This window comes from Protopterus annectens, chromosome 4.part0 (genome assembly GCF_019279795.1).
Source record: "Protopterus annectens isolate FY-2018-M chromosome 4.part0, PAN1.0, whole genome shotgun sequence".
Classification (NCBI taxonomy): Eukaryota; Metazoa; Chordata; order Ceratodontiformes; family Protopteridae; genus Protopterus; species Protopterus annectens.
This window is the reverse complement of record NC_056733.1, coordinates 1,445,730,247-1,445,750,045: the sequence shown is the minus strand read 5'-3', so window position 1 is coordinate 1,445,750,045 and position 19,799 is coordinate 1,445,730,247. Positions and strand designations below refer to the sequence as shown.

General features: G+C 38.8%; 1 long non-coding RNA gene across 1 annotated transcript in view; it reads right to left on the bottom strand.

Annotated features, from left to right (window-relative positions):
• Nucleotides 1-1,695: 1,695 nt before the first annotated feature.
• Nucleotides 1,696-19,799, bottom strand: part of LOC122799904 — a 210,262-nt gene continuing 192,158 nt past the window's right edge. Inside the window, exon 3 of the long non-coding RNA XR_006364511.1 lies at nt 1,696-2,477. This is a non-coding gene — a long non-coding RNA (uncharacterized LOC122799904). The remainder of the gene's footprint in view (nt 2,478-19,799) is intronic.

Sequence of the window (19,799 nt, the reverse complement as noted above, 5' to 3'; positions counted from 1 at the left end):
AACACAACAACACAAATACACACACCTACCCTACATATAAGCAAGCCCCCCTGCACCCCCACACCCCAACTACTTATATATACTAGCTCCTAGGTTGCACTAAAAAGACAAAGACACTAAATCCACCACTACATACTCTATAGTCCCCTTGCACAAACACACATCACATACGTACAAATGCCACCAGTCTCAACACTTACACACTCACAATCTTACCTACCTACCCTAACCTACACCTAAAGCTTCCCAACACATTCACATACACTGAAATCCCTACTCAAAACCCTTAAAAAAAAACAGCACTTACTTATTAGAGGTCAGATAGTTTTTACATCTATAGTGTGCGCTTAGTTTTTTGCGCACTTCTGTTATGGTTTGAGCTGTGTGCTTGTCGAATGTCATGCATTAGTCAATGATGTCACCTAGCAGCTTGGTATGTGCAGTTGGTGTGATGTGAGTATTATCGGATGCAATTATTGTAAAGGGGGGACTGTGATCTGCAGCTTTGGAGCATTATTTATTATTGTTATTATTATTATTATTATTATTATTATTTTATTATTTTATTTTTTCATTATTAGTTTGTGTTTTTTTATTAACACAAAAATATGCTTGACCGGATAGGCCACACACCCACCAGTGGTTCAAACATACTTGGCCTGGTACTCACCAATATGGGTGACCGCTGCACTTCCCCCAGTGTCACATTCTCACTAGTGAGGTTGTACTACAAAGCTGCATCTTTTAAAACAAAAATCAACTCAGTAACCTCAGCAAATACTGTGACAGTTAGGAATAATTCCAAATCAAGCTACATCATATTAATTAATAGTTTTTTAAAATTCAGTGTCCATCCTAAGCCCATATTCCCAACAACCTATGCAGAATTTATCACAGAGACCATGTAAAGTCATGTAAACGGCTGTGTAGAGGCTGTTGTACATACTAGAAGTAAACCCTAAACAACACCAATAATGGAATCCTAGCCTTAATAGGGTATATAACAAAAGGAAAAAAGTCATGACTAAAATCAGTGCAAGGAGTTAGTCTCACACATCAGAATGTACAACATTTATTACTCACACTATCTCATCTGAGGTTCTGGTTGAACATGCCTGTATGTCCAAGATGACATTTCATAAAAGTTGCATGGCATCTACTGACACACCAGTCCTCCACTGAGCACCTCCAGCAACACTCCTGTGTAGTAACTTTGATTCACAATGGCTATAGGGAGGCTCAGACAGCTCTGCAACTGGAGTAACCACATTGCCAAATCAGCAGGGTTTGAATCTCACAAGGGATAATTGGCTAGGCTTAAAATGGCTCGCAAGGGCAGTTAGCTTAGTACTAATCTATGAACCTATGAACTGTGTCACCCTCCGCCTGATCTGTCTCTGAAAAGTCTGTGTCACGGGTATGAGTAGGCATACAAAATATGAAATAAGGGCAGGGTATGTGGGAGCCACAACCTAGTGTGAGACTAATCCACTACAACCTCAAACTGTGCCCCATCATCACCCCCCCCCATCATCATCTGAGGCTACCAATACTCTGACATCAACCGGTAGGAGTTCCTAAGTGCTGGTGTCAGGACCACATGTGATAACAAGCAAGTAACACAAAAAGGGAGAAATAGAATAAAAAAGTGTCAAACATGTTATGGAAAACAATTTAAACAATACTAGATGCAAATGCAATTTAAAAAGGACTTTAATGTACACATAAATTTACTTATGTACTGTAATAAGGAACAAATATATGATTACAATGTGCAGATGATCATGCAAAATCAGTACAGGATGCAACTAGACAGAAGGAATGGTTATTAAAGATGGATGATAAGTATCACAATGCAAGCAACACAATAAACAAAAAAATCCACTTTCCATCTGGTTAATAAGAAGCAACTCATACAAAAATCCTGTCTCCCATATCCTTATCCACTAATCTCTCTCTCTTCTCCCCACCCCCTCTCTCTCTCATGTGCACTTGTACACTCTCCTTCTCTATGTATATTATATAAATTTAAGACTAATGATTTCTTATATGGCATATCTGGAAGTTCATCAATAGGCATAATTTGGTTGTCCTCCATCTCAGCACCAACATCACTGAATCTTTGTGAACCTCCTGATGAGCTGTCTGGATCTGTGGAAATGGACAGGAAATTACTGGTGGTCCAGTAGTAGGCCACCACCAGAAGGCATCCTTTCCTGGGCAATTACAGCTGCCCTCTGCTTGGTGTTCATAATCATATCATTAGCATGATGTCTTAGTTTTTCATTATCCCAGCCATGTCTTCCAACTGCATTACTATCATTGACCGTCTGCTCCCAGATATGGTCCCAGGAGGACTTGTCAGCTCCTTGTCTAACAGGAAGTATCCATGTCTTTGTAGTGCCTGGATGATGACTTCATTCTTAGCATTTTTGTATGCAGATTTACGGGGACCAGATGTCTTGAGTCTCATTGGCCTGTATGAGATGAAACATAAGAGGAAAAAAAAGATAAGTAAGCAGAAAGTGTGAGTATAAAAACAAACAGCAGCAAGGAATACAAGTAACTTCTTCTTATTCTTTAATAAAGTGAAGCACTTTTTGTTTGTTAAATTGCAAACTTCATCAGACAAAAGAACAATAAACACCATTATACAGCTCCTACCCGCACCCAAATTCAACTGAAAAAGAAAATGATGTCACAATTACATTAATTCTTTGCTAATGAAGTATAAAACATAATTTTATTTAAATTAAACACACACTTCCTACAAAAAAATTTATATATAAATATATTGTACTGAAGGAATGATAAAAAATTAGCTTAAAAGACATTAATATATAACCCCTATAAAGCATGTCGCCTATAAAAAATATGTATTTAAATACATTTTACCTATCATTGAGCCAACATGAGATATAATTTTTATTACATCTTTTAGTGTACATTTTTATGAAATAAAGGCAATAACGTTAAAGAATTGGAGGCTGATCGATGATGAGACTATCTGTAACAATTTTCAGAAGGTGATTATGCCCCCCCCCCCCAATTATATATACTAACACCAGGATTGCACTACAGTGGGGAAAAGGACTTGCCTTATTGTACTACTTGTCAGTGAAATGAGTTTTAGGTGAAATGAACTTTAGGTGATTTGGTTTTGGTGAAATGAGTTTAGATGAAATGTATTTAAATACGTATTTTTTGTAGTAGACATGCTGCTTTATAGGGGTTATATATTTATGTCTTTTAAGCTAATTTTTTATCATTCCTTCAGTACAAGTTTTTTATATATTTATACATAATATTTGTTGTAGGAGGTGTGCAAGTTTAATTTAAATAATAGTATGCTCTATATTTCATTAGCAAATGATTAATGTAATCATGACATCATTTCCTTTTTCAGTTGAATTTGGGTGGGGATAGGAGCTGTATAATGGTATTTAAGGCACTTGTGTTTTATTGTTCTTTTGTCTGATGAAGTTTGCAATTTAGCAAACGAAAAGCACTTCACTTTATTAAAGAATAAGAAGAAGTTAATTTGTTTTCCTTGCTGTTTTTGTTTTTATACAGAAAATGTGAGTGTTATCAAAAGAAATATGTATGAATTTATTCAGGCATCATGTACAAGACTAAAGTAAAATGTTAGGTTCTCTAGGAGTACACTCAAAGGTAATACTGAAATGTAACTCCCTCAACAAAACAAAATAAATTAAAAGCATGGAAAAAAGTCTACATTGACAGCAGCTGCATAACTCCATACCACACAACAACATTACAAAGCTATTTTTACTTAATTACAAATTAGTTGGATGTGTTGATGGTAGACAGATGTATATCACACTACAAATGTAAACACCCTGATGATGTCAATACTAATATAACATGAATTTTCAGCAAGTGTTGAGATTCCTGCAGAAATGTTTCTATAATGGCAGGTAACATTTATAAAAGATACACTTTTTCAATAAAAGAAATAACTTATATACATGACCGAGACAACAGCATTCGACAAGCAATGCAGACAACAAACGGTACTGCAAAATGTAATGCATCCATAATGACAAAACAAATCTCTTAGTAATAATCAGCAACATACCTTTACAGAAATTCAGCTCTGAAAGAAGACAAAGGAATTGTTAGTACTATAATACAAGTGCCTTACCTTTATGATTAGATTATAAAGTGCAGACTCAGCTCTGTGAGCATTGTGAATACACTAATCAGATGTCAAATTATTAGCATTTATGGATATAACAATCTGCACTAACTGCTGGGAAGGTAAATGTGGTGTAACAAGCTACACAATTCCATGCACTTGCCCTAGCAGTACAAGAACAAGCATTGAGAAGTGTTACTTGCTAAAGGCTTGCAAATGTTAATGATTAGTGTAACTGCAGGAATAATTAACTTTTTATACCCCCAGTACTTAGATGCACATTTCCTGAGGGTGTGTTAGGGAGAATAAAGTAAAATAGGGCATTACTTTGACTGTCTTAGGAAAGGAACCCTTAATAACATTTGTATTACTAAATGCTTATGATCTAGTGTTCCTCTCAGTAGCAAATTGTTGTCTGTAATTCATATGAAGTGCATAACAGTTAAATAATAAACTCACATATCCAAATACATGCAAATGGCATTGCATTTTTGTCAAACTAGCATAAAAGTGGAATAATGCTAACAAAAGAAAGGTCAACAAAAACTGTATTGTTGCAAACACTTTTTGGTTTTATGACAGGAATTATTAGTTTAACTGATGCATATATATCATTCATCCATATATCTACTGTACATATTATTTTAATGAGAGATTCAGAATAATTATTGACTCACATTTTTCCTTATGAATGTGTGGTTCTTGGAAACTCAACTTTTCTTAGTATTAATAACAGCATGTTATATGTATAAGGTGAAATATGGCATTCTGTAAATTGTGGCAACAAAAAAAACAGCAATGTGACATGTGGAAACTGTATATATATATATATATATATATATATATATATATATATATATATATATATATATATATATATGCTGCATTACATCAACATAACTCTCAAGTAATAATCATGACAAATAGCAATTCCCTTTGAAATTATGTATCTGCCTTGTCAAAAAATGTCTCCCTATTGAAATGTTGTCATTTGAAATGCAGAACGTTGAAATGCCAAAAACAAAAACTGAAAACACAAGAGAAGAGTGATATTTTTTCTTCTTAAAACTTTTTTTCATGGAGGCAAGAACCCCTTCACCCTCCCAACAGTAATGAACGTGCCAATATGCCTCTATCAGGTAAGTATAGCTTCAACAAATTATGTGTTATGTCCAGTTCATCTCAGTAGAAACATTTACATGGGGAGAGGGCTTCCCTTACACTGTCAGCACAAACATTTTTAATATAACACACTGATGTCGCTTCAAAAGTGCACTTTCTCCCTGTAGAGGTCAGACTTCTGAGGCACTTGCAATTGAAATGTGTTTTCTAGATTGTGTAAGTAGATAGATAGTTGTTTCAAATCCATAGACATAGACACTTCCACTTAGGAGATATTTCAATGGCAGGGGGCTGACCTATAAATTTTTAGCATTCCAGACAAAAGGCAGTTTTGTAAACACACTGATTAGGTAAGGCTTTCAAAAAATGCATTATCTCACAGCTATCATAACTTAACTTTTCCTGTGCCACTGGCTGTTGATACTATGTTCTTTAGGCTGTGTAAATAGATACATAGGTAGTTTAAATCACTGATTAATTAGTCCGTGTGTTTCTCTCTTATGCTGTGTAGAAAAGGCTAAAAAAAACATACATGATGTGCAAATGTACAGTTCCATTGTGGTTAGTCTGTGTGTTTCTCTCTTATGCTGTGTAGAAAAGGCTAAAGAAAACATATGTGATGTGCAAATGTACAGTTCTATTATGGTTCTTGACCACCTCCTTTCCCTTTTAGCAGAAACATCATCTTATTAAACAATGGTGATGTCATCTCTTCAAATGTGAATTGCCACAGTTGCAAAACAGCATCTAGTATGGTGCTTGTGATATGTGCAGTGTTCTCTAGCTTGTGATCTTAGTTGGATGACCATTTCTAATCTAGCCAATACTCCTTACACTCATTTCATAGGTGTGTACTAGACTAATGGCCCTGGAACCTTTACAAGCCTAGCCCATAGAAGTGCCTTGGCATCAGGCCACCAGACCTTAGTTCCCAGTTCCTCTATCAAGTAGAGCCACTGGAGTGATCACCGTAGTGAATGTTCTTTTACCCATCCACTCATCAAGATTTCTCTTGAAGAGGGCCAGTGAGGTGCTCTGCTTGACATGTATGGGGAGTCTATTCTAGAGCATGGGCAGTCTCTGGGTGAGGAACCTGTCCCTCCAGCATGTTCTGTTGATTGTGGTAATGAGCTTGAGGTTTGTGGAGCATGTGGTGTGTAGGGATTGGGATTTCTTTAGATGTAGCATTTCTAACAGAGCTGGTCAGACATGGCTTTGTAAGTCAAGCAGAGATCGCCTCTAATTAGGCGATATGAGACAGAGAATAGCTGGAGTCTTTTGAGTCTGTCCATGTAGGACATGTGTTTAAGGCCTAGGATCCTCTTTGTGAGGTACTTCTGTGGCCTCTCCAGCTGCTGCAGGTGTCTAGTGAGGTACAATGCCAAATGTGGTATTATACTCAATGACTGGTCTAATGAGGGAAGAGTAGAAAGAGATGATGACCTCTTTCTTCCTAGAAGCAAAACCCTTGCTAATGAGATGTGCCACATAGAAGGACTTTCTGACCACAGTGGCAATGTGGTGGTCGAAGGAGAGGTTTCTGTCAACCTGCATCCCCAGATCTCTTATAATGCCTTCAGTGTTCAGTGGGCTCCCATCAATGTGGTAATTAGTGGGAATTGAGTTTTTACCAAAAAGGATGATGATGCATTTTTTGGCATTAATCTTAAGGCCATGGTTTAGACACCAGTCATTGGACTCAGTGAGGAGTTTCTGTAGGATGTCTGCATCACTTGGGGAGTTAATTATGGCTCCCATCTTGCAGTCATTTGTGAACTTGGTCAGCCAGAGTCCCTTTGTGTTGGCCTGGACTTCTGAGAAGATGCCGAACAGGAGAGGACCCAGGATCAATCCCTGTGGGACTCCACTCGTGACTGGTCAGCAGTCTGACTTGGAGTCCGCTACTTTCACACTGTGTGTTCCATCTGTGAGCCATTTTCCAATCCACCTAGTGATATAGGGGTTGATGCCTAGTTTGGTGAATTTATCAATAATTCCTGAGTGAGGAATGGTATCAAAGGCCTTGGCCAGATCAAGGTAGGCTGTATGCACTGCCTTACCTTCATCCACAGCCCTGGTAACTATCACTGTGAATGTCAGTAGCAATGTCATCAACCGCCTATCCGCTGTGTACATGCATAGCTGGAGACTCCTTACAGAAGAATTTCTGTCCATTTTGCACAGACATATGCTTTGTTTAAGAATGAAGATACCATTTTATTAAATTTGCTATTTGTAATATTAGCAGTAAGCCTTTTCTTCTGGCATAATGAATTGAGACAGTGCTCTGTATGTTGTTGCCTTATTAAGCCCCATGTTCGAATCTGTAATTATGTACATGTTCTGCATGACTGGGATTCAATTGACACAGCGATGTCTGCATTATACATCACATGTGTTTGATTATATATACCATCATGCAAGATTGTCTGACAATGAAATAGACCAAACCACAGTTTTAAGCATATTACATGCCCACATATGCCTTGCAGCAATAAGATTATGTAATGCCTACAACTACACATGTATCTTACAATCTTCATGTCTTTTCCTGTAGCACATTCACTTTCCACAATAACACATACCTTCTTTGGTTGCATAGATAGGTGTTAAAAACCTGCAGTGAGTGAATGTAATGATTGTGTCTGTTTATGAATGACATCAACCATAAGTGTAATGTGTAGCATTACAAGGTCAGAGGCCTTCCCATCCCTTTTACCTCAAACAATTGTTTTGCAACACATTCCTCACATAGGTGGAGTCTCACAATTGTGTTAAGATTTTCACTGTGGTGCATGTCATTCATACACATTTTGATATCCTGTGGTCTTGCATAGGTGGCTGTTCAATTCCAGCAAAGGACAACATTATGTGAGTATAGTGAAGTGACACAAACGCCATTGCATCGAGATATTTCTATCCATTTTAATGTTAAACAAATCACTTTGAATACATTTTGGAATTTCATAGCAGTGAAGCAGTTGTATTGGGATCCTTGTGCCTTTGGATTTCATAGGAGTGAAACAGGTGTATGGAGGTCCTTGTGTTGTGAATGCTCTTGTGGTACAAACAATAAGTACTGACTTGTACAGCATATCTACACAGATAGAGTGAATCTGGGACTGTGTGTGTCTGTGGAAAAGACCAGCTTTGCCAAGAAACACTAATATTTGACTGTTCACAGTTGTATCTATAACATAGTTACCTTCTTTTTTCATCACTATGACCTATTTTTATTGCATAATTTAACATCAAGTCCTTTATTACTTCACACCTTGATTTCCATTATATTGTGCATGCTCTATTACTATCTTCTGTGGCAGACACAATCAATACACAGCTCTAAAGAGTGTGTAGTATGATTGACAGGAGTTTAAATGTGGTGGCATCTATCTGGCACATAATAGTACTATACAGAAGTGGCTTATCAAAGAAATTAGTTATGGCACAGTGAGAGGGCTGCATTTTAAGATGTCACACACCTCAAAACAAAACACATGCAACACATACTTCAATAAATCAGTGTGTCAAGCAATCACAGCCCTTATGGCACAGTGAGAGGGCTGCATTTTAAGATGTCACACACCTCAAAACAAAACACATGCAACACATACTTCAATAAATCAGTGTGTCAACCAATCACAGCCCTTAAGGCCAAACACCATGCCTGATACACTAGTAATAGGTGACTCTATAGTCAGACACACTGATGTCCTGCTTACCAGGCTGAACAAGGAGAGGGTGACTGTGAGCTGCCTATCTGGAGCTAGGATCCACCACATAACATACGCACTCAGGTCACTCCAAAGCAAGTACAAATATGACTCCGTCATTGTCCATGCTGGCGTGAATGACCTGAGACGTACCTCCCTGGACTACATGAAAAGAGACATAGAGGAGCTCTCTGATTATGTAGCCCAAGCTGGTATGACCCTGACCCTGAACAGCATCTTGCCCTCACCAAGAATGATGCCACAATAGAAAGACAAGATGATCAGCTTTAATAATTGGCTCAAGTACTGGTGTCATTCTAAGGGGATCCAATGTCTGTCTGCCTGGGATGACATGTTGGACAAGCCATGCTGCTTCGCAAGGGACGGCTTGCACCTGTCACCACTGGGCTTCCGGATATTGGCCAAGGCTCTTGCCACCCCCATAGTGCCTTTTTTAGGTAAGGTTCAAAAGACAAACCCACCTCCTTAGAAAACAAAAATGAAAAAAAATTAAGGGTAATGCTGCTCAACGTCAGAAGTCTAAATCTCAAGATGCAGGCACTCGATGCACTCCTCAGTATGGAGAAAATCGACGTCTGTGCAGTAACTGAAACCTGGTTCAAGGCTCCTGAGAGCACCCCAGCACTACCAGGCTATATCTCGTATCATGCTTTTCGGCCCCAAAACCCGGGCCGAACCACAAAGGGAGGAGGAGTGTCCATATTCATCAAGGACACCCACACCTCCAGGTTAGTAGCAACACATGAAGCATCAGAGACCATACAGGTGCAACTAACCATAGGCAAAACTGCTATACAACTGGCAGCATGTTACAGACCACCCTCCCAATCTCAGGAACCCCACTCAGCCTTCCTGAAGACATTGGAGGATATGAATGTATCACAAAATACCATCATACTGGGAGACTTCAACTACCCAAACATAGATCGGGTACATTATTCTAGCCCTAACACCCTAGCCCAAAGGTTCCTGGAATTCATAAATTCAAATGCACTGGAACAACTAGTCACCTCTCCCACTAGGGGAGATAATATACTAGACCTGATCATCACAAACATGGGGACAAAATGCTCCACACCGGAGGTATACATCTCACTAGTGAGATCTGACCACAAACTAATCACCCTGGATATACATATCCCACCTCCACCCCCAGCACAAAAGACCACAGTGAAAAACTTCTCAAAAGCAGACTTCACTCTTCTTAAGACTGAGATGGTATCCTTTAAGCCCACTGGGCCAGTGGATACCACATCCCACAATGCCGAATCCTTCACAAATGCTTTCTATGGACATCTCCAAGAATGCATGGATCATGCAATCCCAAATAAATCCAAGTCCCTCTCCACCAAAGGCAAGTGTCCTGTCAGGTGGACCTCAGCCATTAACAAATTGTATAACAAAAGAAGGAAGCTACTGCACGACAGAGCAAAATCCCATAAAGGGAAGACATCTCTGATCAACATTAGCAGAAAACTACGTTCTCTTATAAAAACATACAAGGCCAACTTTGAGAGAAAAATCGCTAAGGACACTAAAGATAACCACAAAGCCTTCTTCAGCTATGTTAGAAACCTGGGCGGAAACCCTCAGATATGCTCAGAGTTAGTTCACAACAGCAAAAGATACACTGAACCCACAGATATTGCCAACATTCTGGCTGACAGGTTCAGTGCAAATTTCTCCCCTCCCTCACCCCCTAAAGAAGAAATACTTATCCCAGATGAATGTAATATCCCTGTCATCTCAGATGTCCAAGTGAGAACCGCCCTCAACAAAGCTAAAAACACAGCATCAATGGGACCTGACGGTATCCCGGGTTGCGTGCTACGTGAACTCCAAGAGGAGCTAAACCCGCATATAAAAATGCTATTTAACCTTAGCCTTACTACAGGATATGTACCTGAACACTGGCGTACAGCAACAGTGGTCCAACTCCACAAGGGGGGTACCTCTACAGACCCTGGGAACTACCGCCCCATAAGCTTAACCAGCCTGGTCTGCAAAGCTATGGAAAGAATCATTATGGAACTCATAAACAGAGACATAGGGGACCTACAGACACTTGACCCCACCCAGTTCGGCTTTGTAAAGGGCAGATCCTGCCTTTTGAACCTGGTTGACTTTTTTGAAACAGTCACTAGAGCCATTGATGAGGGCAAAGCAGTCCATACAGCCTACCTGGACTTGGCTAAGGCCTTCGACACAATACCCCACTCAGGCATCATAGATAAGCTCACCAGCTTAAATGTAAACTCTTATGTCACTAGATGGGTTGCAAACTGGCTAAAGGACAGAACCCATAAAGTTAAAATCGCTGGAGCAATGTCAGACTCAAAGCCAGTCACAAGTGGTGTCCCACAGGGATCTGTCCTGGGACCCCTCTTGTTCGGCATTTATTTCTCAGATGTTAAAGCAAACATGGGAGGGTTGTGGCTGACAAAGTTCGCAGATGACTGCAAACTAGGTGCCATAGTCGATACACCATTGGACACATACATCCTACAAAAAGGCCTCACAGAAACGGACAACTGGTGCCGGAGTCACGGCCCTAAACTAAATGCCAAAAATGTATAGTCATCCCTTTGGGAAAAACAAAGTACCCACAAATTATCACATAGACAGCAACCCACTGAGTATGGAAAAAGTAATCAGAGACCTAGGGACCCAAGTCGACAGCGACCTCTCATTTGACACCCACGTTGCCAAAGTGGTTAGAAAAACATTCTACCTTGCACACCTCATCATGAAGGGATTCACATCCAGATCCAAGGATGTCATTGTACCCCTATACTCCTCCCTCATCAGACCCATGATTGAGTACAATGCCCCATTTGGTATGTACCTCACCAGACCTTTGCAACAGCTGGAGAGACCACAAAAGTACCTCACCAAGAGGATCAAGGGTCTCCAACATATGTCTTATTCTGCCAGACTAAAGAAACTCCAGCTCTATTCAGTAGCATACCGCCTGCTCAGAGGTGATCTCTGCCTGACGTACAAGGCCATGTCCAATCAGAATCTGATGGACATGCTCCAACTCAAAAAATCCAAATCCATCAGGACCACGAGAGCTAAAGACTTAAACCTCAGCACAAGTATGAATAGGACATGCTGGAGGGATAGATTCATAACCCAGAGGCTTCCCATGCTTTGGAACAAGATCCCAGTTCATGTTAGGCAGAGCCCCTCACTGACTCTCTTCAAGAGAAATCTTGATGAGTGGATGGGAGATCGTAAGTTTACCCCAGGGGTCACATCTGTGTCACTGCTAGACAGGGGCACAGTAAACTAATTCTATTATATAAGGGGGCCTTCATTGTGTCACTACTAGACAGAGGCACAGTATTCTAAATCTATTCTGTGCATTTTTGTGCATTTTTGTACCATTTCATGGGGTGGCGAAAGCCACATCACTATGTCTAGGCTTACAAATGCCCCAGGGCAGATAGCCTAGTACTAAACTAAGAAACTATGAAACTATGATCCATAACCATTATAATATGAAACTGATGTAATCCCTACAAGGGTGTTCTTTATGACACAACTGATATGCCGCTTTCTGTAGCTTCAATGACTGATTCACATCTGTCTGTGATTTGTCCTGGCATATGTTCAAGTCTGGCAAGAGTCAAATGCTGATTATGTCAGTGATTGCTTACAGGCATTACTTATTTTCCAAAAAAAATGATCTTTATTGCATGTCTTCATAAACACATTCACATATTATATAATATTTCGTAATGTCTGGAACATCAGGAGAAAGTGTGAGTGAACCTGTGCTATGAGTCTGTCTTGTTAGTTGAAGTTATGGCAGTCTTTATTGCAATTCCTTGTGAGCATGCTCAGTATTATGATGTAGTAGATACACGTTTAGCAAAGAAACCATTAGTTACTGCTTTTAATGAGATGTTTATTGTAATTTCTTGTTCTTGGTCAGGTCTTAAGTGAATTATCCTCTATAACATTGGCTTTGATTCCTTCCATGCAATGCAGTTTCTACTGACCTACAAATGTAGGATAACAACATTTGTTACACACCAGTGTACATTTGGTATATATGCAATGTAACTCTACAACAGGTCAATTAAAAATTCCCATTAATGCTTCACCTATGTGTGGTGAACGTTATTGTACCATCATGCATTTCATAATATTCTTCTTCACAAGGCTCACTTCAGGGATATATATCATTTGCAATATACTGCATTAAATTCTATACTTTAATACACTCATTTAGGTTAGCATGAGTGGTATGGCACTTTCATCATGAAGGACACATGTTATATCATTGCTTACATTAATACAAATGCATCATAGTCACAGAAACATTTAGCCTGACAGTTGCTGCATTTGCCCGTTAGCTCATGTCTTCAAAGTATACGGCTGGCATGGAGTTTAATTTTGCCCATGTTTTGCGTAGGCTAAATATACATTTATAATATACTGAGAAATGCATCCTAGGCATTATGTTATGCATCATTGCATTAGAAATGCAACCCATCTGTCAGGGGATGGACTTCACTTGAATGGAACTTTGATTTAAATGCAACTTCATATATGCCATATTAGCATGACTCATTGTACATATATGTATGTCATATATGCTATAGTTACACAAATGGTACTATGTATATCGGATCATTATTCTGGTTGTATCCTGTTGAATGTGACATCTGTGTGCATGTGTCATGTCCATCAGTATTTTTCTATATAGCTACACAGTGTGCATTAATGCACACTAACCTTCTACTATTGACAACACGCGTGTTGCTCGCAAAATGCTTCTTTTCATCACTTAGTACTAGCATTAGACCTCTCAACCAATCGGGGACAAATTTCAACAGAATCAGAGACAAGTCAAGAAAAAATCAGGGGCAATCAGGGACACCTTTAAAATATTAGTGCTATTAACTTGAAACATTGACAGAATCAGAGCATATGAATTAATACACATTTTCTGAAGTAAAAGAAGTCTATAACTCTTAATTATTGTCATTATTCATTAAGTGTAATTCACCACCTTTCCTCCAAAAGTCACTAGTTTTAGGAGGGATTAAGAGGGACAGAGCTAACATTTGAGCCAAAATCAGGGACGTCCCTGAAAATCAGGGACAGTTGAGAGGCATTGGAATGATTGCACAGGTGTCTGTGATTCTTATCTATATTTCTACATTGTCACAGGTGTGTACACTGCCATAACAACTGTCAGTATTGTTTACTAAATACACATAAGGCAAAGCCAGCCTCAATATTCTTTTACCTGCATGTGTGTTCAAACATTAACCATGTAGATGTCATTTGCTACATTTAGTCACTACCACAGTATACATTACAATGGCAGAGTAGTTCAATATATCTGCCACATGTCTAGGTAGGCATTCTCAGTACAATCATGTGAGGGGCACAGATATTACTGATCAAGCCACAAAACATGTGCATTGTCAACTGTATACTTAGGTTTTATGAGTGTAATTATAATCCTGTTTATTATTTACATTCATATACAACACATGCTTTACTAATACGTACGTTTACTTATACAGTAACCTTCCTATGGGTACAGCTGCTGACAAATGGAACAGAGGTGTCCCTTTCTGAAGTGGATGACAACAGTTCTAGGGTTCATTTCAGTTTATACATGATGGACTTAAGAAAACAGCATATTGTCATTTAAAACAGATATGCTTCTGTATATACATCTGAGATGCAATAACTGCAGTACATGCAAATGCACACTAATTTATCTACTGTCCTTGCTAACTGTTCTCTGAAATCAGCATTTAATACACATGTATCACATTTATTCCCCTTTGTTACCCTGTTGCTTGGTGTTTATTTCCCTTTGTTACCTTGTTGCTTGGTGTCCCTCTTAGATCCTTTGACAGCATTTCTGATTTTATTTTTGTACATGGGTCAATACAGTGAACAGAAATATTTTTGGTACATCAATATGCTCTTTATACAATAATCACATCTTACCCAAATACAATTTCCCCATTTAGCTTCCCCTGCTTCTTGTTTGTGCACTCATCCCGATATCCAAGCACAATTTCTCTATTTAACTTCCTTGCATCTTAATTATTTCACTAAAGTTGCCCTTGTCTTGTATTATGCTGTCTAATGTTCGCTCACTAGGTTTGCCTGCAGACAGCACCTTTTCTTTACATTGTGTGCTCGGGTTTCTATGAATCTTTATGTGGCTGCTAATATTTTTGCTGGCCACAGATAGGTACTGCTAAAAGTGTAGGCTTCTGTATTAGCTGCATATTAAATCAGTACTGCTGCTAATCATGCAAACATACTGGCATCGTATGGGCTTAGTGCAAAGTGTACACGCTTGTAAATGAATCCCAGAGTATATCTCTGTAATAACTGCTTCCTGGCGAAAATGTCACTGTAGTAGAATGCTAAATCTCCCCTCACTTTGTTCTCTACATCAAGTCAGTCACCCCCTGACTGGATGTGTTATGTATTATTGCATTTGTATTTCTTTTAAGGCTGCATAGAATAATGAAAAGTCGTTGCTAGTGTGCTGTAATTGTATCTGATTTTATCCTAGTTGGATTAGTTCTACTTATGCTGAGTCTGTGCCCTTTAACAAGTATGCATATAATTTCAGTTGATGATGCTTTTCTTTATGCAACAGTCTTCTGACTTGCTGGTTACTTCAATGAATGCTTACTAAGTAATGTTTTTTTTTTTAATGTGCTTATTAATGTAGTGCTTTGTTTTGACAGTTTGCTGTATACTGCTCTATACAGTGTAATACAGTGTAGTATTTTGGTTCTCTTCAGTATACCCCCTGCTAAACCTATTTTGACTTTACATTCCTAAACTTTCTTCCATCCTCTCTACTCTTAGAATAGTCCATATTCCCCTACTGTGACACACCATGGTCCTTTCTCCACCTCTTGGAATAAGCTATCTACCTATAAATTAACTATATTGCCTCCATATACTATTTCAGTTTAGTGAAGTGTTTTCTTTTTTCTTTCCTTTCAGAGCCTATGGTCACTACATCATTCTTTGACCTTGAAATAGCAAAACTCTGCCACAAGGCAAACCTGCATGACATTTTCCACTGGGAATATTCTCACTGCAAAATATAAGCAAGTTTAACATGAAGAATCTTCCTGTATATTAACTTTAACTAACCAAATACTTGCTGACCCTGTTCTGGAAATTGGCTGTGATGTTCTCCTCAAAAGATTGGTCCTTGCACTCTCAAGGACCATTTACTAAGTTGGCCACTATCCGTTTTTTTGACCAAAAGATTTCACAGTATATGACACTTACTTCATCTCCCTAGCTTCTTGGTGCATGCATTCATTACATAAAAACACTGCACTTCGTTGTGCCTCTTTATTAATTACTCTGCACTGGATATAAACTAATTGCTCCCTATAATAACTGGCCTGAGGGTTGGAAGCCTGTTATGCCTCCATGCCCAACCCCAAACTCCCACCCACGCTGCCATTATACTTCCTGCATACAGTCTATCACTCGTGACACCATCTCCCTATACCTTCCCAAACTACTTTACTAGTATCACATAAGCATTTCTGTTTGTGTTCCCTGCTTCCCTATTCCCATTAAACATTTAGCATCATTTCCAACTGCTATTCTTACTCCCATACTTCTTTGTACTTTGTCATCTCCTGCTCAGACCCCTCCCCAGCTGTAGCTCTAGTTTGTTCCTGAGCAAAGTTTTCTATTCCTTTTATCCCTGAAATCTTCCCTCATATACTACAATCAGATTAGTATTTATCTCTCATCTCTTCCTCTGTAAGGTCTGTCAGCCTTCCCCTTCTGTCTCTATACTGCTTATGCCTCTCTACCCTCAATCTATCTGCATCCATACCCAATTAAATGAGTATTTTTTCTCTCTTACTATACCTATTCTGCACTAACCGACTCCTCATCATATAAATTCATCCCCAGTCATAGCAATATTTCCCTATACCTAACTATCAATCTCTATACCTGCCTATAATTCCTACCTATCAGCCTCTGCACCTACCTATCAGTCCTACCTACCATCTTACTCTGCTCCTTCCAATTAATCTTTGCTACTTATAATGCATCCCTCCATCCTTCTAAATTTTAAATATGCTACTACTTCATCATCTGTGACTAGCGTTTCTCAATATAATGACACTCTCAATAAGTTATCACAAGTCTCTCTCTTGCTGTCACTCACCTACATTCACTACACAATACTTAAGACAGGGAACCATAACACAGTTCTCTAATATCTCCTCCATCTTACTCAAGACTAATTGCATTAGTACCTGGAAATGCAAGCAAGCAGCACATGTTCTTGCATTATCCAAAATCATGTATAAAATCATATCCAAATATAAGTGACTCTTCAATAGCCATGCTGCAAACTGAACAATAAAACTGAGAGACGATATACATCCCAATCCTAGACCAATCCATTTAACTCAAGTCCTCACCCTACCCACCCCCTCCCATCTCAAAACAGCAACAGGCTACTGCTAGAACCATTTAGGACTTTAAATACTACACATTAACCTAAAAAAAAATCACAGAAGGTCATTCAAGTATAGCCCACTACTCCTCTGATCTCTTCATAGCCAGAGAAACCTGGTTAAAGCCAGTTATCAAAGATACAGAATTACTACCACCCAGATTTAATATACTGAGAATAGATAGAACCTACATAAAAGCAAGTGGAGTTGCTATTTTCTACAGAAATGTTTTAGATCTCTCCAATTACCATCTTACTATATCTACTTTCAGCAATGCTGAACTTTTCATCTCACACCTCAAACTGAATAATCACAAATTTCTAGCCATCATAGGTCTATGCATTTCACCCGGCAACAGCATTCCCATCTTGGAAGAGATCATCTCCTGGATCTCAGCCAATATAAGACTGGAAACCATCTTGCTAGGAGACTAGAAAAAGATAGCCCTTAAAAAAACATGAATTACAATTCAGCTATATGGCTTTTCTCAATTGATCCAGCCTCCAACTAGAATTAACAATGCCACTTCTAAAGAACCCACCCTAGACTGCATTCTAACACCCACCCCAAAAATGTTGCCACTAAGGGCATCCTACCCAATAGCCTAAGTGAACACCGGCTAAACTACATGATTAGACACCCCAAACAGCCCCTCAGTGTTCATCACTCTAACAGTCAGAAACCTCAGTAACTTCAGTAAAGAAAATTTTACTTCCAGCCTGCTCCAGATCAACTGGGTTCCATTTAAAACTATTCCCCTTGATGAAACAGTAGACACATTTAATACACAATATCTAAATATCCTAACAGATCAAGCACCATTAAAAAACAGAAACCAGATCTTTGGTTAACCAAAAAAAAAACAAAAAAAAAACAAGCAATTCGTACAACTTAAATATAAAACCTGAAAGTCATGGCTGCACACTATGGTTTCAAACAACCCTGAAACAATATAGGCACAGCAAACAATGCATAAAACAGGACAAAAAAAAACTTTATACCAACACCCAAAATTCATCATCAAGCAATTAAAAAAAAAAACTTCTGAAAATCAATACATGCTTAGCTTAATCCTGGAAAATAAACCTAACCCATCCCCAACCAATAAATCCCAAACCACTGATTCTCAGGTTAACTCATATTTTATAAATACAATAAGTTCCCTCCTAAAAAACAAAAACACTGCAACTCCACCCATTCGTCTCCAATCACTGACACCACAACAGACCTTCCCACTTACTACAGTGCCAATATCTACAATTAAAAAATACCTTTGCACCTTTCAGACAACAACTGTCCCTGACCAACCTTCATCCCAAAACCTCAAGCTCACTGCAGATAGGCTTGTATATCCTGTCTTGATCGTAATAAATTGCTCTAAACAAGAAATATACGTTCCCACCTTATGTAAAAAATCCTATATCATACCTCTCCATAGTGGTGGCTCATCAACTGAGCTCTCAAACCATAGACCAATCAACATTCTCTTAACCTTATTCAAAATCCTGGAAATATGTATGCACTCTCAACGTACTACGAATATTACTTCTCATACCCTCCTCTCTCCCTTACAGCATGGCTTCAGACCTAATCACGTACAACCATTGCCCTTCTAAGATTCACAGATATACACAATAGAATTTCAGGTATTCGAATCTCAGCCCTATGTCTGGATGTATCCGAGGCATTCAACCCAGTCAATTATCAAATTCTCCTAGCTAAACTTCTTCCTCTGAACTATCACCCTCCACACTTAACTGTTTTTATAATCACCTAACTAATGGTCTTAAGCAATGAAATGTCATGATGCCTTCTCCTCTTTCCTCTCTACATCCATTGGAGTCCCACAAGGCTCCATTCAAGGACAACTACCGTTTAATGTATTCATCAATGACCTAAACATAGCAGCCGATTAGGTCATCATAGTTCATTATGCTGATGACTCCACTCTAATATGTGTTGCCTGGACACTATCCATGTGCCAAACAATCACCCAGAAATCCTCCTCCTCCACAGAAGTTTGGCTCAATAACACAGAACTACTTCTGAATCAAAAAATAAATAAATAAACTAGTGCTGTTTACTCCCAGCTCTGTATCCTCCCTAAAATGTAACTTTAATATATTGTCATTCAAAAAAAAACTATTTAGAACTGGTATCCCACACCAGTCTACAAGGTGTGGTTATAGTCAGCCACCTGAAATTTGATCTCTGCCTTCACCATGCCACAAAGAAGAAACACCAAAAGCTAGGCTGCCTCTTTAGAGTAAAACATTACCTTACTGA